The following is a 23,835-nucleotide window of genomic DNA, read 5'->3' on the forward strand; positions in this document are numbered from 1 at the left end:
AACTTGTTTGCTAGAGTTGATAATTTGCTTTGTAAGATTAACAAACTCTAGTAGCACATCCTTGACAATGTCATTAATAAAATATTTGTTGGAATTTGATGTTTCTGTAGCAAAAGGAGGAGGAATACTCTCATCTTCTTCTTTCTCCATAATTGTATCTCTGGTAGCCTTAGTTTCTTTTTCTTTTATCTGTTTGACTGCACCACCATCCTTATGTGATGAAATTCTATTCTCTTGGTACTTATTGTTCAGTTCAACAGCAAAGTACTCAGAGATGCAAGTTAAAAACATGCTATATGGTAGAGAATATTTTTATCATTTTTGATATAATTATGCATATAGCGCATCATTAAGTAAGCAAATGAAATTTCAGTTTTGTTGAATATTGCATAAAGAATCAATGTGTCACAAAAGGTAACTCATTCATATGAACTACTTTAAGGCATGAGAATGTGGGTGATGAGGCAATGAAGTTTGGCTTTGACAGGACCTAGGGATTTGTGGTTAGGAGTCATACCATCCTTGAGAAAAATATTCTCACAAATATTAGTCAGTACATCCTTGTGTGATATACCCAGATCATTATCTCATTTTTTAAAAATGTAGGCATTGACACCAACATAATAATAATCTAGGACATCACCAATAGATTCTTTGTTTAAATATATTTCATGGCTTTTAATATAATAGTGAACACTTTCTTTATGATAATACATGTTGACATAAAATTCTCTAACTAAATCAGGGTAAACTGATTTTTTTTATTTCAAAAATTTTTTTCTAGTCCAAATAAATATTTTTTTTAAATCAATCCCTTTATTATCCAGAGAATTCAAATCAGCCACAAATATAGAACATAGAGGTCTTTTAGAAATAATAACTTTATGAAATTTATAATTCATACTGGAAGAAAACGATAAGGATCATAGTGAAAATGAGGATGGTTACTGAAATGAAATTTAAAATCAACAGGATCAAGATTTGTGAATTTTTTTACAAAGTTAAAAAAAGGTCTTCAGTTACCTTTGGAAGGGTGAGTAGAAGGTGTCGAACGTCCTTGAAGACGAGAAGATAAATGAGGAGGTAAAGATGTAGGAGGTTCTTCATCACCCATGGGTCTCTTTTCTTTTGCCCTAGAAGTTCCAATGCCAGTTGCCACTGTGGATGGACGTTGAGACATGGTCTTGGTTCTTGCCGTGGTTTCTGAAACTGGAGAAGAATGTGAAGAAGAATAGAAATAAATGTGGATATGAGTATGAGCTTGCCCTTTTGGTGATGGGTTTCGTGGAGCACGATAAATGTCCGTGCCTCTTTGTGTGGTCACTATTTTTTTCATCTTTATAAGAGCACAATAAATGTGTTTAAGGGAATGATGGAGGTTGAGAAGAAGAGGAATTTTCAAGGGTAACTACTATAAATGTTTTGAAAAATTTTGAACACACAAACTGATATTTAAATATAATAAAAAAAAGTGTTTAAAAAAAAGTATGAGTATACAAGTAAGTAGTTTTGAAAAGACAAATCTTGTATAAAATTTGAAAAATTGAATTTGATTTGACTTAAAGAAAGGCCCTAAAAACAAATACTCTTTTTACTGTAAATGATCAATGCAAACAATGAGACCTACATAATAGAATACAACTTTTTTTTTTGGCCTAATGGTGGTTTTAAGGAAACACAATGGTCTACCAAAGATTTAGTTTTTTACCTAAATTAATTAATTTTACCAACATTTAGTCTGAAATTCAAGGGACTTAAAGAGAGTCATTATCTGTCCAGTTTTATCTCCTGTCGATCTGAGAGACAAAAACACAGAGAGAGCTACATCATCAACTTAATTTAGGAAATCAGACTCAACAATGCCCAATACTTTTCTTAATTTACAAAATCTATCTTCAGACAGAAGTTTGATAAAAATATCAGCAAGTTAATCCTCAAATTTTACAAATTGTATGTTAATTGTATCCTTTAGCACATATTCTCTAATGGAGTGAAATCTCACTTCAATGTGCTTGGTTCTTGAGTGCAAAATAGAAATTTTAGAAATCTTTATGGCAATCATGTTGTCACAAATAAAGGAATACTATTGAATTGTAATTTGTAAATCTTCAAGTTGTGTTTTAAGCCATATTAATTGAGAACAATAAAAAGAAGCGGCTATATATTTAGCTTCGGTTGTGGATAATGCTATAATGCAACAGCAGCCTATTTTTTGCTTGACTACACATTTAGGGACTATCCAAGAAAGCAACAAATTTCAGACATGCTTCTGCTATCAACCTGGTCATCAACAAAATCTGTATCACAATACCCTACTACACAAAATTCATCAGACTTGGGATACCAAAAACCAAAGTCAACAATGCCATTTATGTATCTAATAATTCTTTTTACAAGTGAAAGATGTGATTCTTTAGGTTGTGATTGGAATTTAGAACAAACTGCAATACTTTGAACAATATCCAGTCTAGAAGATGTTAGATACACAAGAGATCTGATCATTTCTCTATACTTTATTTCATCCACATCTTTTCTTTTTTCTTCCTTCTCAAGTTTATAGTTTGGATGTATTAGAGTACTCATTGGTTTGAAATTTTCTAAACTAAATTTCTTTACTAATTCTTTGGCATATTTACCTTGGTGCATAAAAATTCCACTAGGATTTTATTTGATTTGGAGTTCTAGGAAGAATGTGTGTTCTCCCATCATATTCATGTCAAACTCCTTCCCGCAGTTCCATTTGTGCCTCCTTTTTTCCGCAGTTCCATCTGTGCTTCTTTTTTCCTACAGTTCCGTCTGCACCTCTTTTTTTTGCAGTTCCGTCTACACTACTTTTTTCCAGTAATTCTGTTTGCACTTCTTCTTTTTCGCTAGTTCCGTCTGTGTTTCTTTTTTTTTCGACAGTTCTGTTTGCACTCTTACCGCTCTACGCGCCTTCTGAAGATCACTCTTATCGCGATCTACATGCTTTTTGAAGATTGTTGTTTGCTCTTTCTCCTTCAAGCACAACATCTCCTTCTATGATTCAACATCACTGTGCCGCACGACTCTCTTATCGCACTCTACGCGCTCTCTGAAGATCGCTTCTTGCTCTTTCTCCCTCAAGCATAGCATCTCCTTCTATGTTTCTGCATCACCGTAGCGCACGCGTCTTTCTCAATCATTTCATCGAAACTTATCCAAGCTGTGGATATTATTGACATCTTCCATTCACCAGCATGTGGGGGCATATTAAATTCTTATTTTATTTGTTATTTATTATTTTATCTTTTTCTTCTAGAAACAAAATTTGTTATACTTATATTTTTTTAAGCTAGTTATGCTTATCTTTCTTTAATAAAATTATCTAGAGATTTTAGTTATTTTATCTTATTTTTAAATTTAAAATCAGTTTAATAATTACTATAAATAGATAGTATTGTTCTTCCATAATACAATAATAATACACAATAAATTTTTTTTATCTTTTCATCTTTTTTTATTCTTCCATAATTTTATTATAGTAAGTTGCTTTTCAATTTAATCAGATCAGTTTAATTTTTTATTAATTAAGTATTTTTCAATCATTTAGAATGCCCTAACTTTTTTAATTGAGTTTAGTTCTAATAAAATTGTGGTGTGTTGCAAATTTTTTTATGTATTTAGATTAAAGGAGACCGCAGTTGTTGTTTCTATTGTATATTTTTTTATGGAGTAAGTAGATATAAACTTGTCTATAGGTTAGTATTTATTATTGTGTTTATTTTTGTTATCAAATATTAATTGAAATTGAAAATAATAAATGTGAAAATATTTTTTAAATTGTAAAATATTTAATTTGTAAATGATTGCAAGATTGGGATATTGTTGTAAGATGGAAGAGACCAAATAATTCTGAGTGAAAGGTGTAAAGATTTTTTACATTGGTTTGCTAAAAAAATTATTTATTTTTACTCCGTTCTTAGTATGTGAAATAAGATAGTTAAGATTAATACAAGTATTTGCATAATTTGTATGATGTTTGTATTATTATCGTTATGATGTAATGTATAAAATTAAAATTAAGACTCCTATGTAAATTTAAATTTAAACGGTGGAGTATCTTATTTATAGAAATACTCTTTCGAATTTTTTTAAAAGACTTAATGAGATGAAATTTAGAAATATAAAATATATATCCATATCTTATTAGGAGAGACTTGTCAAAATTTTTAGAAAAATTAATTAAGACACAATAGATAATTAACCGAGACACATTAGGACTGTGGTTGTTTTCAAAAACAGGACATTAAGATAAAGACATAGCGACACAAAATTGTATTTGACAGACGAAACATAGATAAAGATAATGTGTCCAAAGACATTGAATTAGTGTATTTTGTATCCATCCTAATACGAAAGACACGAAAATACTAACAAAAGACACAACTTATTTTTTATTTTTTATTTTATTATTTTTGTTAATTTTTTATTAATTATATTTTTTATTATTATATTTTTTATTTCAAATTTTTTAAATGAAAAAAATGAAAATAAATTAAATTTTATTAATTTGTTTTAGTTTATCATTAAATAAGATATAAGAACATAAAATTTATGTTTTTATTTTTTATATCTTATTTTTAGTGTCTTATTATTCTCAAAATCAAATGCAGCCTAAATAACGATAGAAGGTTTTGACACTTGTAAGTGTGGTTTAGAATCGAGTTATTAGCCATGACTTAAACTTTGTTGTCATATACTTTATCAATTGAAATATCGAGTTTTTATTTTAATAAATAAATTAATTATAATAATTATTAAAATAAATAATTTAAAAAATATTTATCAAAATAAATATTTTTTTTATCTTGTTTATAATGTAAATGAGATAATTTTGTATATATCGATAAATGACGCGACACGTATATATCTCGTTTACAATGTAAACAAGATACATGTATTTTAAAAAAAATTAAAATAATAAAAAATATTAATAATATCAATAATCCAAATTTTTGGCATGTAATTAGTACATAAAAAAATTAGTAAAAAAGATTAAAATAGATGTATTTGATCAATTAATACTCAAAAAGAGTATATAAAAAATTTAGATTAAATTATGATATAATTGAATTGATTTAAATTTGAAAAATAAAAAATTCGTATGTGTTCAAGAAAAGTTCCATGATGGGAATAAATACGATAATTGTATTCACTTCTAAAAATTAAGAGATGGGAAGAGTGAAGTTGATGCACGATAAATAAAACACAAAAGAGGTTGATGAGGACAATGAGAAGAGAATTGAAACGAGTTATATCCTACGTGAATAGTGGGAGATAACGTGAGAGATAACCATCTCAGTTCTCTCTTATCAATTGACAAACGATTATCTCATCTTTTTGTTTTTTATTTATAGTGCACCAATTTCACGTTTCTCATCTTTCTATTTTAATCTATTCTACCAATCTTTTTATGTACTAATAATTGCATGCTAAAAGTTTGAATTATTGATATTATTAATATATTTTATTATTTTTATTTTTTTATTATTGTTAAATTTTTTTTTAAATACATGTATCTCGTTTACAATGTAAACAAGATATCTCGTTTATCTTGTAAATGAACGTCCAACTGTTTTATCTATTGTAAACGAGATAAAAAAGATGTATTTATTTCGATAATTATTATATTTATTTAATTTATAAAAATAAAAAATCCTTGAAATACTTACTTATTTGCATTATATTATTTTGCTACAGTAGTATTAATATAACGCAACCAATTTCGGCTGACCATGGCACGCCCCAGTCACTACTATGACTATTATTTAAAAGTTAAAATTAAAATTATTTTTTTTTATTATTATTGATGGTTTTAAGCATCAGTATCATTAACTATTATTACCGATAGTCTCGAGGTATATTGGTAAAACTGGGTTTCCCTTTACTTTTACATTAACTAGTTTTTATTTCAAAGATTATTATTTAATTTTCATATATATGTGTAAATTTTATAAAATCAAATCTTTTTATAATATAAAAAAAGTAGTTTTCAATTTTTTGAAAAATTCCAATGCAGTAGCTTTTCATTAAAATTAATTTTCAATACATTTTAACTACATGCATAAAAAGAAAATCATATTTGCAATATATAAAATCAATATTTTTGAAAACAAAAGACAAGCGTATATCATAGAGCTTCTTATCAATAATGCGTGCACCTCGAAATACTTCTGATCAGAACTTATGCTCTATGAACCTTTGGAAACCATTTTAGATTATTATTATGATATTACATTCAAAAGCTATATATAGTTTATAATTTCCTGCTGTAAACACATTTACAATTACCTTAGTTAGGTTGAATATATAAGTTGATGTGGATATTGAAGTGAGAGTGAAGGAAGCAAAAAAGATGCGGACGTAAGCAAATAGAATCAAGAATCTGCACCGGAAAGAGAGTGGGAGAGCATTAGCACGAGAAAACGAATAAGTGCTTCTGCGTACTCACCTCCAGTCGTTATGTCTGCACTTTCTTAGAATCTTCAATAACAATTATTATTTAAATTACACCTAAAGATTTTATTTTCAATCCATGTGTTATTAACTTATTATTATAGTAAAAAACATTATCACTAGTACCGTGTAAACTTTTTGCTTGTTTCATTTTACATGATTATCTTTTTATTATGTTTCTTTTACTTTCTAGAATCATGTATCTTTTTATCGGATACTAATTTCAGTTGTTTTATACTCAAAATTTAAGTTTAACTTAACTTATTAAAAAAATAATATATTTCATTCTAATTGAACAAAGAGCTCATCTGGATGAGTTTTTATTAAAAAAATTTCGGGTTCTTTTTTTAAATTTTTTAGAAAAATAAAAATAATTTTATATTTATATATCTCAAAAAAAATTATATTATGTGTATAATAAAATCAGTTACCAAAGTCAGCTATCAGTATAAAATATATGTCGGAATACAAATTCACGTTAAAAATAAATTAAATCACATATGTATTTATACAAAATATATTAGTAGCTGATTTTAATGGCTAATTTTAGTATACGAATAACATTTTTGCATAAAAATATCTTTTTATTATCAATTATATTTGTATATAATAATATAAAAATATTATTTATTTATTTATTATTAAAAAATATTTTTTTAAAAAGATATTTTTAACAAAAATATAAATTATAACTTCTTAATTTTTTTTTATTTTTAAGTACTTTTATTTTTATTATTACAAATTTGCCAAACACACTAAAAAATAAAAAATATCTTTTTTAATGAAAAAAAATATTTTGTCCCTTATCACTCCAAAGTTACCATCTTATCCTCAAACTTTTATAAAATTACTATTTTATAATTTTATCCAAAATTTTATTTTATTTATATTTTTATCCTAATCTTTTATAAAACTATGTTTTTATCCCTAAATTTTCTATATTTATTTTTTAGTCCAAAACTTTTCTTAATTAAATTACTCTTTTTTACACCAAATTACATATGTCGTCTATTTGGTTTCTATACTCTCCTCACTTCTATTTTCTAATTCTCTTTTTGGGTGTATCTTTTATGATCATTTATCTTTCATAATTACTATTTTACTCTTATGTCACCATTTTTAGTCATTTAAATGATTTCTTGTTAATTTTTCACTTTTAAGCATATTCATACAAGTTTTCTTCTCTTGTTTTAAACTTTCATATAATTTTATGAGAAAAGGACAAATAGATCCCTAACCTTTTGCTCCGTGGACATTTTCGTCCCTGACCATTGAAAAATACTTTTAAGTCCCTGACATTCACAAAACTTGGACAGATCAGTCCTTGACGGAGGCATTTGGACGGATCAGTCCCTGACGGAGGCATTTGGACGAAGGGACTGATCTGTCCAAGTTTTGTGAAGGTCAGGGACTTAAAAGTATTTTTCAATGGTCAGGGACGAAAATTTCCATAGAACAAAAGATCAGGGACCTATTTGTCATTTTCTCTAATTTTATTTTGATCCAAAAGGGTCTTGATGAGCGGATAATTTATACGTTTTTTGACATTGTTTTTAGTATGTTTTTAGTAGGATCTAGTTACTTTTAGGGATGTTTTCATTAGTTTTTATGTTAAATTCACATTTCTGGACTTTACTATGAGTTTGTGTGTTTTTCTGTGATTTTAGGTATTTTCTGGCTGAAATTGAGGGACTTGAGCAAAAATCAGATTCAGAGGTTGAAGAAGGACTGCTGATGCTGTTGGATTCTGACCTCCCTGCACTCAAAGTGGATTTTCTGGAGCTACAAAACTCAAAATGACGCGCTTCCAATTGCGTTGGAAAGCAGACATCCAGGGCTTTCCAGCAATATATAAAAGTCCATACTTTGGCCGAGTTTAGATGATGCAAAAGGGCGTTGAACGCCAGTTCTACGCTGCAGTCTGGAGTTAAACGCCAGAAATACGTCACGAACCAGAGTTGAACGCCAAAAACACGTTCCAACTTGGCGTTCAACTCCAAAAGAAGCCTCTGCACGTGGAAAGCTAAAGCTCAGCCCAAGCACACACCAAGTGGGCCCCGGAAGTGGATTTATGCATCAATTACTTACTTTTGTAAACCCTAGTAGCTAGTTTAGTATAAGTAGGACTTTTTACTATTATATTAGACATCCTGGATTGTATTTTTGATCCTGTGATCACGTTTTGGGGGCTAGCCTCTCGGCCATGCCTGAACCTTTCACTTATGTATTTTCAACGGTAGAGTTTCTACACTCCATAGATTAAGGTGTGGAGCTCTGCTATTCCTCATGAATTAATGCAAAGTACTACTGTTTTCTATTCAATTCAACTTATTCTGCTTCTAAGATATTCATTCGCACTTCACTATGAATGTGATGATTGTGACAGTCATCATCATTCCCCCATGAACGCGTGCCTGACAACCACTTCCGTTCTACCTTAGATTGAATGGGTATCTCTTGGATATCTAATACAGGGGACCGAGTCCGAGTTATTAGTGTCTTCGTGGTATAAGTTAGAACCCATGGATGGCCATTTCTGAGATCCGGAAAGTCTAAACCTTGTCTGTGGTATTCCGAGTAGGATCTGGGAAGGGATGGCTGTGACGAACTTCAAACTCGTGAGTGCTGGGCGTAGTGACAGACGCAAAAGGAGGGTGAATCCTATTCCAGTATGATCGAGAACCTCAGATTATTAGCCGTGCCGTGACAGAGCATTTGGACCTTTTTCACAAGAGGATGGGATGTAGCCATTGACAACGGTGATGCCCTTACAGAAAGCTTGCCATGGAAAGGGGTAAGACTGATTTGATAATGACAGCGGGAAAGCAGAGAGTCAGAGGAACGAAAGAATCTCTATATGCTTATCTGAAATTCTCACCAATGATATACATAAGTATTTCTATCTTTATTTTCTATTTATTTATTATTATTACTCGAAAACTCCATAACCATTTGATATCCGCCTGACTGAGGTATACAAGATGACCATAGCTTGCTTCATACCGACAATCTCTGTGGGATCGACCCTTACTCACGTAAGGTTTTATTACTTGGACGACCCAGTGCACTTGCTGGTTAGTTGTGCGAAGTTATGAAGTTATGTTTGGACCATGGTATTGTGCACCAGTTATTGGCGCCATGCCAGGGAGAGAACGAACAACAAATTTTACAACCTCAGAGTAACAATTTCGCATACCAAGTTTTTGGCGCCGTTGCCGGGGATTGTTCGAGTTTGGACAACTGATGGTTCATCATGTTGCTCAGATAGGGTAATTTTCTTCTTATTTTATTTTCAAAAAGTTTTCAAAAAAATTTTTCAAAAATCTTTCAAAAATTTCTCCTTTATTTTCGAAAAAAAAATTAAAAAAATAAAAAATAAAAATTCTTTTCAAAAATTTTTATTATGTTCTTCAGAATTTTTAATAATGAATTCTAGTGTTTCATGAAGCATGTTGAAGCTTGATTGGCTGTAAAGTCATGTCTAAATTCATTTGGACTGGGGCTTCCAACCCAACATTATCAAGAGCAAGCTAGTTGTTGCTAATCCACCTGCTGCTATTCCTGATCCACCTGATTTACATGCTAAAGCTTGACTGGCTATTAAGCCATGTCTAACCCTCAGATTGGAGCTTTAGACTAAGAGTGCAAGATTCCTAGAATTCATATTAAAAATTTTGGAATCCTTATTTTTCTTTTTTCACAAATAATTTTCGAAAAATACAAAAAAAATTATAAAATCATAAAAATAAAAAATATTTTGTGTTTCTTGTTTGAGTCTTGGGTCAATTTTTAAGTTTGGTGTCAATTGCATGTTCATCTTGCATTTTTCGAAAAAAATCATACATTCATAGTGTTCTTCATGATCTTCAAGTTATTCTTGGCCAGTCTTCTTGTTTGATCTTCATATTTTCTTGTTTTGTGTCTTTTCTTGTTTTTCATATGCATTCTTGCATTCATAGTGTCTATACATGAAAATTTTCTAAGTTTGGTGTCTTGCATGTTTTCTTTGCATTGAAAATTTTTCAAAAATATGTTCTTGATGTTCATCATGATCTTTAAAAGTGTTCTTGGTGTTCATCTTGACATTTATAGCATTCTTGCATGCATTCATTGTTTTGATCCAAAATTTTCATGCATTGCATCATTTTTCATGTTTTTCTCTTTCATCATTAAAAATTCAAAATTCAAAAAAAAAAATATCTTTCCCTTTTTCACTCATAAATTTCGAAAATTTGGATTGACTTTTTCAAAAATTTTTAAAATCTAGTTGTCTTTATGAGTCAAATCAAATTTTCAATTTAAAAATCTTATCTTTTTCAAAAATCAAATCTTTCTTATTTATTTTCGAAAATTTTAAAAAAATATTTTTCAAAAATATTTTTCTTAATTTTATCTCATAATTTTCGAAAATATTATCAACAATTAATGTTTTGATTAAAAAATTTCAAGTTTGTTACTTGCCTGTTAAGAAAGATTCAAAATTTAACTTCTAGAATCATATCTTGTGATTTCTTGTGAATCAAGTCATTAATTGTGATTTTAAAAATCAAATCTTTTTCAAAACTAATTCTAATCATATCTTTCTATCATATCTTTTTTTTTTTAAAAAATCTTATCTTTTTCAAAAATTTGATTTTCAAATATCTTTTCTAACTTCTTATCCTCTTATCTTTTCAAAATTCATTTTCAAATTTGTTTCAACTAACTAACTAACTTTTTGTTTGTTTCTCATCTCTTTCAAAACTACCTAACTAACTATCCCTCTCTAATTTTTGAAAATTCCTCCCTCTTTTTCAAAAATTCTTTTTAATTAACTAATTGTTTCAAATTTTAATTTATTTCTTCTTTTAATTTTCGAAAATCACTAACCATTTTTCAAAAATATTTTTGAAAATCCTCTTTCTCTCTCATCTCCTTCTATTTATTTATTCATCTACTAACACTTCATCTCACCCAAATTCGAACCCCCTCTTCCATCTGTGTTCGAATTTTCTCTTCTTCCCTTCTTTACATTACATTCTTTTCTTCTTCTACTCACACAGGGGAACCTCTATACCTGGGTAAAAAGGATCCCTATTATTATTATTTTTCTGTTCCCTCTTTTTCATATGAGCAGGAGCAAGGACAAGAATATTCTTGTTGAAGCAAATCCAGAACCTGAAAGGACTCTGAAGAGGAAACTAAGAGAAGCTAAAATACAACAATCCAGAGATAACCTTACAAAAATTTTTGAAAAGGAAGAAGAGATGGCAGCCGAAAATAATAATAATGCAAGGAGGATGCTTGGTGACTTTACTGCACCTAATTCCAATTTACATGGAAGAAGCATCTCAATTCCCACCATTGGAGCAAACAACTTTGAGCTTAAACCTCAATTAGTTTCTCTAATGCAACAAAATTGCAAGTTTCATGGACTTCCATCTGAAGATCCTTTTCAGTTCTTAACTGAATTCTTGCAGATCTGTGATACTGTTAAGACTAATGGAGTAGATCCTGAAGTCTACAGGCTCATGCTTTTCCCTTTTGCTGTAAGAGACAGAGCTAGAGTGTGGTTGGACTCTCAACCCAAAGATAGCCTGAACTCTTGGGATAAGCTGGTCACGGCTTTCTTAGCCAAGTTCTTTCCTCCTCAAAAGCTCAGTAAGCTTAGAGTGGATGTTCAAACCTTCAGACAGAAAGAAGGTGAATCCCTCTATGAAGCTTGGGAGAGATATAAGCAACTGACCAAAAAGTGTCCTTCTGACATGCTTTCAGAATGGACCATCCTGGATATTTTCTATGATGGTCTGTCTGAATTAGCTAAGATATCGTTGGATACTTCTGCAGGTGGATCCATTCACCTAAAGAAAACGCCTGCCTAAGCTCAAGAACTCATTGACATGGTTGCTAATAACCAGTTCATGTACACTTCTGAGAGGAATCCTGTGAGTAATGGGATGCCTCAAAGGAAGGGAGTTCTTGAAATTGATACTCTGAATGCCATATTGGCTCAGAACAAAATATTGACTCAGCAAGTCAATATGATTTCTCAGAGTCTGAATGGAATGCAAGCTGCATCCAACAGTACTCAAGAAGCATCTTCTGAAGAAGAAGCTTATGATCCTGAGAACCCTGCAATAGCAGAGGTAAATTATATAGGTGAACCATATGGAAACACCTATAATCCCTCATGGAGAAATCACCCAAATCTCTCATGGAAGGATCAACAAAAGCCTCAACAAGGTTTTAATAATGGTGGAAGAAATAGGTTTAACAATAGTAAACCTTTTCCATCATCCACTCAGCAACAGACAGAGAACTCTGAACAAAATACCTCTAATTTAGCAAACTTAGTCTCTGATCTATCTAAGGCCGCTGTGAGTTTCATGAATGAAACAAGGTCCTCCATTAGAAATTTGGAAGTACAAGTGGGCCAGCTGAGTAAAAGGATCACTGAAATCCCTCCTAGTACTCTCCCAAGCAATACAGAAGAAAATCCAAAAGGAGAGTGCAAGGCCATTAATATAACCATCATGGCCGAATCCAAGGAGGAAGGGGAGGACGTGAATCCCAAAGAGGAAGACCTCTTGGGACGTCCAGTGATCAAAAAGGAATTTCCCTCTGAGTAACCAAAGGAATCTGAGACTCATCTAGAGACCATAGAGATTCTATTGAACCTCCTTACGCCCTTCATGAGCTCTGATGAGTATTCTTCTTCTGAAGAGAATGAGGATGTTACTGAAGAGCAAGTTGCCAAGTTCCTTGGTGCAATCATGAAGCTGAATGCCAATTTATTTGGTAGTGAGACTTGGGGAGATGAACCTCTCCTATTCACCAATGAACTGAATGCATTAGATCAACTGAGATTGCCTCAGAAGAAACAGGATCCTGAAAAGTTCCTGATACCTTGTACCATAGGCACCATGACCTTTGAGAAGGCTCTATGTGATCTGGGGTCGGGAATAAACCTCATGCCACTCTCTGTAATGGAGAAACTGGGAATCTTTGAGGTACAAGCTGCTAAAATCTCATTAGAGATGGCAGACAATTCCAAAAAATAGGCTTATGGACAAGTAGAGGACATATTAGTAAAGGTTGAAGGCCTTTACATCCCTGCTGATTTCATAATCCTAGATACTGAGAAGGATGAGGATGAATCCATCATCCTTGGAAGACCCTTCCTAGCCACAGCAAGAGCTGTGATTGATGTTAACAGAGGTGAACTAGTCCTTCAATTGAATGAGGACTCCCTTGAGTTTAAAACTCAAGGACATCCTTCTGTAAACATGGAAAAGAGGCACAGTAAGCTTCTCTCAAAACAGAGTCAACCAGAGCCCCCACAGTCAAACTCTAAGTTTGGTGTTGGGAGGCCACAACCAAACTCTAAGTTTGGTGTTGAACTCCCATATCCAAACTCTAAGTTTGGTGTTGGGGAGTCTCAACAATGCTCTGAACATCTGTGAGGCTCCATGAGAGCCCATTGTCAAGCTATTGACATTAAAGAAGCGCTTGTTGGGAGGCAACCCAATTTTTATTTAATTATATTTTTATTAGTTATATGTCTTCATAGGTTCATGATCTTGTGGAGCCACAAAAACAACTGAAAAAAATTGAAAAAAATCAAAAACAGCATTAAAAACAGCACACCCTGGAGGAGGAGTTCACTGGCGTTCAAACGCCAGTAAGGAGCATCTGGCTGGCGTTCAACGCCAGAACAGAGCATGGAGCTGCCGCTGAACGCCAGAAACAAGCATGAAGCTGGCGTTCAACGCCAGAAATATGCTGCATCTGGGCGTTGAACGCCCAGAACAAGCATCAGTTCGGCGTTCAAATGCCAGAATTGCATGCAAAGGCATTTTACATGCCTAATTGGTGCAGGGATGTAAATCCTTGACACCTCAAGATCTGTGAACCTCACAGGATCTCCACCTTCCCTCCTCATAATCCTAGTTTCTTCCACATCTTCTTCTTCATCTATTCTTTCTTCTCCTGCTCGAGGGCGAGCAACATTCTAAGTTTGGTGTGGTAAAAGCATTGCTTATTTTGCTTTTCCATAACTATTGATGGCACCTAAGGCCAGAGAAACCTCAAAAAAAAAAAAAGGAGAGAAGAGAAAAGGGAAGACAAAAGCTTCCACCTCAAAGTAATGGGAGATGGAGAGATTCATGTAAAGGATCTATAGCTCAGTGGTAGAATATTTGACTGCAAATCAAGAGATCCCTGAGATACCTCAGGGGATACATTTTCCCCCACACAATTAATTGGGAGCAACTAAGGATAGGAGCACCAAAATCACTAGGGATCAAGCAACAGAGACAAGGAAGAGACATAGAAGAGCTCAAGGACATCATTGGTTCCTCAAGGAGAAAATGCCACCATCACTAAGGTGGACTCATTCCTTGTTCTTAAATTTTCTGTTTTTCATTTTCTTATGTTAAATGTTTATCTATGTTTGTGTCTTTATTACATGATCATTAGTGTCTAAGTGTCTATGCCTTAAAGTAGTGAATATGAATCCATCACCTCTCTTAAATGAAAAATGTTTTTAATTCAAAAGAACAAGAAGTACATGAGTTTCAAATTTATCCTTGAACTTAGTTTAATTATTTTGATGTGGAGACAATACTTTTTGTTTTCTGAATGAATGCTTGAACAGTGCATATGTCTTTTGAAGTTGGTGTTTTAGAATGTTAAATATGTTGGCTCTTAAAAGAATGATGAACAGGAGACATGTTATTTGATAATCTGAAAAATCATAAAAATGATTCTTGAAGCAAGAAAAAGCAGTGAATACAAAAGCTTGCAGAAAAAAAAATGGCGAAAAAAAATAAAGAAAAAGAAAAAGCAAGCAGAAAAAGGCAAAAGCTCTTAAAACCAAAAGGCAAGAGCAAAAAGCCAATAGCCCTTAAAACCAAAAGGCAAGGATAATAAAAAGGATCCCAAGGCTTTGAGCATCAGTAGATAGGAGGGCCTAAAGGAATAAAATCTTGGCCTAAGCGGCTAAAACAAGCTGTCCCTAACCATGTGCTTGTGGCGTGAAGGTGTCAAGTGAAAACTTGAGACTGAGCGGTTAAAGTCAAGGTCCAAAGCAAAAAAAGAGTGTGCTTAAGAACCCTAGACACGTCTAATTGGGGACTTTAGCAAAGCTGAGTCACAATCTGAAAAGGTTCACCCAGTTATGTGTCTGTGGCATTTGTGTATCCGATAGTAATACTGGAAAACAAAGTGCTTAGGGTCACGACCAAGACTCATAAAGTAGCTGTGTTCAAGAATCAACATACTGAACTAGGAGAATCAATAACACTATCTGAACTCTGAGTTCCTATAGATGCCAATCATTCTGGACTTCAATGGATAAAGTGAGATGCCAAAACTATTCAAGAGGCAAAAAGCTACAAGTCCCGCTCATCTGATTGGAGCTATGTTTCATTGATAGTTTGGAATTTATAGTATATTCTCTTCTTTTTATCCTATTTGATTTTTAGTTGCTTGGGGACAAGCAACAATTTAAGTTTGGTGTTGTGATGAGCGGATAATTTATACGCTTTTTGGCATTATTTTTAGTATATTTTTAATAGGATGTAGTTACTTTTAGGGATGTTTTCATTAGTTTTTATGTTAAATTCACATTTCTGGACTTTACTACGAGTTTGTATATTTTTCTGTGATTTCAGATATTTTCTGGCTGAAATTGAGGGACTTGAGCAAAAATCAGATTCAGAGGTTGAAGAAGGACTGCTGATGCTGTTGGATTCTGACCTCCCTGCACTCAAAGTAGATTTTATGGAGCTAAAGAACTCAAAATGGCGCGTTTCCAATTGCGTTGGAAAGTAGACATCCAGGGCTTTCCAGCAATATATAATAATCCATACTTTGGCCGAGTTTAGATGATGCAAAAGGGCGTTGAACGCCAGTTCTACGCTGCAGTCTGGAGTTAAACGCCAGAAACACGTCACGAACTAGAGTTGAACGCCAAAAACACATTACAACTTGGCGTTCAACTCCAAAAGAAGCCTCTGCATGTGGAAAGCTAAAGCTCAGCCCAAGCACACACCAAGTAGGCCCCGGAAGTGGATTTATGCATCAATTACTTACTTCTGTAAACCCTAGTAGCTAGTTTAGTATAAATAGGACTTTTTACTATTGTATTAGACATCCTGGATTGTATTTTTGATCCTGTGATCACGTTTTGGGGCTGGCCTCTCGGCCATGCCTGAACCTTTCACTTATGTATTTTCAACGGTAGAGTTTCTACACTCCATAGATTAAGGTGTGGAGCTCTGCTGTTCCTCATGAATTAATGCAAAGTACTACTGTTTTCTATTCAATGCAACTTATTCCGCTTCTAAGATATTCATTCGCACTTCACTATGAATGTGATGATCGTGACAGTCATCATCATTCCCCCATGAACGCGTGCCTGACAACCACTTCCGTTCTACCTTAGATTGAATGGGTATCTCTTGGATATCTAATACAGGGGACCGAGTCCGAGTTATTAGTGTCTTCGTGGTATAAGTTAGAACCCATGGATGGCCATTCCTGAGATTCGGAAAGTCTAAACCTTGTCTGTGGTATTCCGAGTAGGATCTGGGAAGGGATGGCTGTGACGAACTTCAAACTCGCGAGTGCTGGGCGTAGTGACAAACGCAAAAAGAGGGTGAATCCTACTCTAGTATGATCGAGAACCTCAGATGATTAGCCGTGCCGTGACAGAGCATTTGGACCTTTTTCCCAAGAGGATGGGATGTAGCCATTGACAACGGTGATGCCCTTATAGAAAGCTTGCCATGGAAAGGGGTAAGACTGATTGGATGAAGACAGCGGGAAAGCAGAGAGTCAGAGGAACGAAAGCATCTCTATACGCTTATCTGAAATTCTCACCAATGATATACATAAGTATTTCTATCTTTATTTTCTATTTATTTATTATTATTACTCGAAAACTCCATAACCATTTGATATCCGCCTGACTGAGGTATACAAGATGACCATAGCTTGCTTTATACCGACAATCTCCATGGTATCGACCCTTACTCATGTAAGGTTTTATTACTTGGACGACCCAGTGCACTTGCTGGTTAGTTGTGCGAAGTTGTGAAGTTATGTTTGGACCATGGTATTGTGCACCAGTTATTGGCGCCATGCCAGGGAGAGAACGAACAACAAATTTTACAACCTCAGAGTAACAATTTCGCATACCAGGTCTCTAAGCAATTTAGCCATCACCATCATTCTAATTCAATAATAAATCACTCCAAACACTCATAATTCATTCCAAATACTCATTCATCATTAAAACATCATCAGAAACACATTCAAGCAATCAATTTACTAAATCATTATCAATGACACCAATAGGGCTTATGACATATATGAGGCCAATTTTATTAAGCTAACCCTTACTTTTGTTAGTTCACTTCCTAGAAGGAATTTAACACCATTCCTTTTCTTGAATATTGATATTTGTCATATGGTTTTCTTGAGGTTCCTTTTGAGTTTAACGGAGGTGTTTTCTTACTTTTTGATTCTTTTAAACATGATTTCTTTAGTGAAATTGACATGAGGATGAAGAACTCTTAATCTAAATATCTAATAGATATTGGAAGCAAATTTTTATAAACTCTCTTGTGCTCTTTCTCACTTACTAAGTTTCTAAGTGTTGTGACTTATGATGATGGAAATCCATAAAAAATAAAAGATGATGATGATGGCCAAACTTATTCTTCAGAAAGTTTTGGCCATATAGAAGGAGGAATGGACAAGATTTAATGATGGAGAGATATAAGGATGATCATGTAGTTAGAGATGAATATTTAAGGATAATTAATTACTATAGTTAGTAATTATTTGATCACATATTTTTATTTTATCAGATCAAATAGTCATTTTATTTATGTAATGACATTGGTATTATAAATTATCTCAGCTCCAAATTTTTTTTTTGAAAGTAAAAGCTCAACACAACAAGTGGAGTACAAGACAATAACAGACTAAGTACGGTCAACAGACTAAAGCAAACTCATGTAGCACCAATAGATACCTCGTGTCACCTTCGGCAATGCCATCAACAACAAAAGGGATCCACACCTAGCCACTCCTTGTAGTTCATGAAAGACTGTTGTATAATCTCTTCAACCCCTCTTCCTTTATTCTGAAAGATTCTTCTATTCCTTTCTAGCCAAATATTCCATATAATCGCACAGAAACATACCATCCACCTCTTGCGCTCCTGTTTACTAGTTGGAAGCTCAGTCTAGCTTTGAAAATGTTCCTTTAGCGTCTCTGGACACGACCATTGTCTTCCAACAAAGGACAGCTAAGCACACCAAACCTGCCAAGAGAACTGACACCCAAGGAACAAGTGGTGACCATATTCAACACCTTGATTACATAACACAAATGTCACATCTTCCTGAGTAATCACTCCCAAACGACACAGCTTCTCCTTCGTATTGACCCTTCCAATCAAAACAAACCAAACAAACAATTCAACTCTTGGCGGAACTAGACCTTCCCAAACTGTCTTAGTAAAGTTGTAACTTGCTATATCTTCTGGAAGCATTTCCACCTGCAGTTCCTGCACAAAGGAGTTAGTAGAAAATACACCTAGTTTATCAAATTTCTATACAACTCTATCCTCTCTGTCATGTGCAAGTCTAACCAGTCTTAAAATTTCATGCAACTGGTTCAGTAGTTCCAATTCCCATTGGAAAAGCTCTCGCCTCCAATGGAAATTCCATCTCCACTCTAACCCGTCCCAAAACCCACAATCCCCTATAACAGATCCTGTTTGGTTTGAAACTGAGAAAAGCCTCGGAAATAAGTCTTTCAGGGACCCTCCACGCAACCATACATCCTCCCAGAACCGAGTTCCTCTCCCATCACCAATCTCCATAGCCAACCCATTAATCATCTTCTGTCTTACTTGTTGATCCTTGAATTGTATTTGGCAGATATCCCTCCATGCCCCCTCCCCCCGAGTAGGTAACCCCTGGGATGACAGCATTACATTGGGATTTAGATTGTTGCAAGAACACACCACCTTCTTCCATAAAGGGCAATCTTCCTTCGAAAACCGCCACCACCACTTAAAGAGAAGGGCTGTATTACACACCATAGCATCCCCAACCCCTAAACTGCCAAGTTTTTTGGGAGCCTGCACCACCTCCCACCTGACCATTGCCATACCATTCCTTCCATCCTCCTTACTCCACAAAAACCTCCTTTGTAGGGTGATCAGTTTCTCTGCAACAGCCTTTGGCATTTTATAAAAGTTCAAATAATAGACAAGGAGGCTGTTCAAAACAGATTTAATAAGCACCAGTTTACCAGCTCTATTGAGGATTTTGGCTTTCCAGATGCTCAGCTTCTCCTCCACTTTTTCTATAATGGGCTTCCAAGTCTTGACCAACCTCGGGTTCGCTCCTAACAGGATCCCCAAGTATTTCACCGGCAGAGAAGCAATCTTACACCCCAGCACTCTAGACATATGCTGCACCCACTGATCATCACAGTTAATAGGAATCAAGCTAGACTTATCAAAACTAATACTCAATCCTAACATGATCTTAAAACAACGAAGGATCCTCCTGTAATTCTTAATGGTCTCTTCCTCAGGGGGACAGAACAGGATAGTATCGTCTGCAAACTGAAGATGTGACAGCTCGACCTGATCTCTACCCACCAGTAGTGGCGAGATACGCCCATTTCTCACTGCATCCCCAAGCATCCTATGTAGCACGTCAATGACAAGCACAAACAGAAATGGAGATAGTGGATCACCCTGTCGCAAACCCCTTTCCATCTTAAAAGGCTTATATGGTGAACCGTTTATCAGCACTGACATTGAACTTGTACTTACACACTCCATAACCCAACTCTTCCATCTCCGTCCAAAGCCCATCTTTTGCAACACAAGGTCGACAAAACTCCACTTTACTCTATCATATGCTTTCTGGAAATCCAGCTTCATTATCACCGCTTCCTTCTTCCTCATTTTAATCCATTGAACAGTTTCGCATGCGATAAGAGCCCATCATGAATCTTTCGTCCCTTGACAAAGGCACTTTGAGTCTCACCTACTAGTCGTGGCATGATTGCTCGCATCTTCCTAACCAGTATTTTCAAAATGACTTTATAGACACAACCTACCATACTGATCGGTCTCAGATCTTTGATTTCCTTTGTCCCAGTAAACTTAGGGGCCAACGCCACCCAAGTGAGATTTGCATCCACCGGTAGCTTAGAAAACAGGAAGAAATCCAACACCGCTGCTGTAAATTCAGTGCCAATTACAGCCCAGCACCTCTTTATAAAGTTCATGTTGTACCCATCACTTCCAGGAGCTTTGGAAGATTAGCAATCCCACACTGCTTCTTTAACCTCCTCTGGAGTCGGTTGCACCTCCAATGCCAAAGCATCCTCCTCACCAATCATTTCCACCAAACCGTCCCTAAACCCACCACATGAGACTCTTCTTGATGATACAACTTCTTGTAAAGTCTCTAATCTCAATGTTAATCCTTGCTTGGTTCCTTATCAACCTACCATTAATGAGTAGTACATCAATCCTGTTGTTTCTCCTTCTCGCAGAGGTTAAGTTGTGGAAGTATCTCGTGTTCTTATCAATGTCCTTCACATGTCTAGAACGCGACATCTGCTTCCAATGTAGCTCCTTCCTTACATACCATTTCTCACAGCAAGTCACAAGTGCCTTTCTTCTTGCCTCCACTGTTCCATTATAAACACCATCATCCACCACGTCATCAATCTTCTTGATCTCTTCCTCAAATTTTATGATTTTTCTGTCCATGTCGTCAAATTTATCTTTATGCTATCTTCCCAGAGGACCTGTCATAGCCTTCAATTTATCGGTAAATTGTGCCTCACCTAGGCCTCTCCATTCCTCCTTAACCATTCTCAAAAAATCCTCATGTGTAAACCACGAATCAAGGCTTCTGAATGGCCTTGGCCCATCTCTCTGCCTCTTATCTTCCGCTATAATTGGACAATGGTCAGACAAGTCCCTAGGACCACTATGTAACCGAGTCTCTGGGAACTTTTCTAGCCATTCCAGGCTAACCAGGACCCTATCAATACGACTGTAAGATCGTCCTCTGAACCATATAAAATTGCGATCAGTAATTGGCAAGTCCACCACCCCCATATCCTGTATCCAATTCTTAAAGTCTTCAGCTGACAAGGGTAAGCTATCAGTGCCCCGTCTTTCTTCCATATGTACAATCTCATTAAAGTCCCCCATGAAAAAATACTGATAAAAAATTTTTACCGATTGAACTTAGACTCGATCATTATATGATCTAAAGAAAAGAAACTTTTATCTTATATGAATTAAATAATAATATTGTTATATCAAAAAAATATTTTCGATAAAGATATTATTGAATTTTTTCATAAGTCAATATTCGATAAGTTTAGACTTCGATCATTGTCAAGTGTCAAAATAATATTTCGATCAACCTTCAAATACATGTTACAATTAACTTTGAATTGGAGCCAATTACGTACTCTATTATGTACTCTTTATTAATCGATTGATACATACCGAAGTCGAAGTGGCAGACTCGACTGTGGTCAACTGTATCGAAGAAGAGGTCTGCAATTTGTTAGTCGAAAAAATAACAAAGTTGTGAACTTCGAGGTGGAGTCATCCAGGATGGTCAATCGATGAAGGAGAGAATGTTGATCGACTAGGACTCATCCAAAGAGAGTGAAGCAATCGAAGGAAGTTAATAGGTGAAGATAGTTGGTGGTAGTTATAGACAGCATTCAAAGAGTGGGAACGGTTACCCATGGATTAATGTACGTGGAAATTACATTTCAATTGGATTGGTTGAAGAGTCTTATAAATAGGAGAAGAGTCTTATAAATAGGAGAAGACTCAAAGGAACAAGGGTTGGAATCTTTTCAGAAAAAACACTCACACTCACTCACATCCAGCGACTTTCTGAGTCAGTCAAAAGTCTTTTTCTTTGAAGGGTTCCTTCCATGTCTTTACTTTTCATTTAAATTCTCTGCAACTTTCTTTTCATGTAATTTATTTTCTTTGCAATGTCATTTCAATCCTTTTAAATTCAGTAACTTTTATCCTTTCCAGTCTTTACCTTTTAATTTGTCCTTTATTTTTCCAAATATTTTTTCTTTATTTAATTTGATTTCCCTTATATTCAAGACATTTAAATTTTATTGTTCACTTTGAATTTCTACAAATCTTGGTTCCTTCTTTTCCGTCATTGTCAAAGGCATGAATTTTGATGCAAATTAAAAATGGTACTCACAAAGAGAAGTAGGTTTCGTTCTCAAACCATTAAATATTGAACCACCTTTGATTTGCAAGAAAATCGACAAAACAAATATAATTTGATCATTTTTAATTTTAGATTAAAGTCCCGTACTTCAAGGCGAAGCAAAATGTGATACACGAATTTTACAATTTTCATTCACAGAAATTCTAAAAATCATTTTATGAAAAATTGGGTTATTACATTTTGTTTAGTTTGCAAACAAAGTTGGAATCAGACTGGTTGTATCCTTCTGGTTGTTCTATGAAAACTTCTTCTCAAGTATATAATTTAGAAAGGTACTGTTGAAGCCAAACTGCCACATGACCAACCATGCATTAGAACAATAGTGAGAACAATTCGAACTTTATAGGGATTAGTCATGGGACTGTAAATCTAGTCGTAGTCCACTCCTTTTGGTTCATGGAACCCTTTGCCAACCAATCTTGCTCTCATGCTCTGCATCTCATAATTTCTCTTTTACTAATCTTTTTTATTGCAAGAATCCATATGTAACCTATTGTTGTTGCATTTGCGGTGGAGTGACCAAGGACCACATGTTGCACTATTGCAGGACTTTAAATTTAAAATCCATAACCTCTTTCCAGTGTGGACATTGCAATACTTGTTTGGCATTCTTAGGTATTTGCTTAGTCAAATCAATAGGTATATTTATAGCAAAGACCGTAGGTGTAGTTATACTTATTTGACAATTTTAGATATTTGTCTTTTTTCTAAAAAATAAGGGGTGAGAACCAAACCACATAATTTTCTGTAAAAGAAAGAAATTCCTCAAATTTAATATAAGTAAATACACCTAGTCAATGCTCATCATCTCAAGTGTACATTTTTTAAATTTTTGAAATATTTTAAATTTGTAAAACAAATAATCTCTATCTCAATTAATGAAACTCGAAAACTAAACAAGATGAACCCCTTTTTATTTTTAATTCATAGCCACGATAGCAATCTCATGGTTTCCAAGCAACAACACAGCGACAGTACTAATAGTTCCGATGATTCCCCGTAGTAGGGACAACAACAATTACTGTATACAATTATAGTAACTCAACCC

The 23,835-nt window shown here is 34.1% G+C and overlaps 1 non-coding gene across 1 annotated transcript; it reads right to left on the reverse strand.

Moving 5' to 3' along the window:
• Window positions 1-12,119: 12,119 nt before the first annotated feature.
• Window positions 12,120-12,227, reverse strand: LOC112780968 (small nucleolar RNA R71). The gene has a single exon (XR_003191771.1). It is a non-coding gene; the product is annotated as a small nucleolar RNA R71 (small nucleolar RNA).
• Window positions 12,228-23,835: the final 11,608 nt, after the last annotated feature.

This window comes from Arachis hypogaea, chromosome 19 (genome assembly GCF_003086295.3).
Source record: "Arachis hypogaea cultivar Tifrunner chromosome 19, arahy.Tifrunner.gnm2.J5K5, whole genome shotgun sequence".
In the NCBI taxonomy this organism is placed as follows: Eukaryota; Viridiplantae; Streptophyta; class Magnoliopsida; order Fabales; family Fabaceae; genus Arachis; species Arachis hypogaea.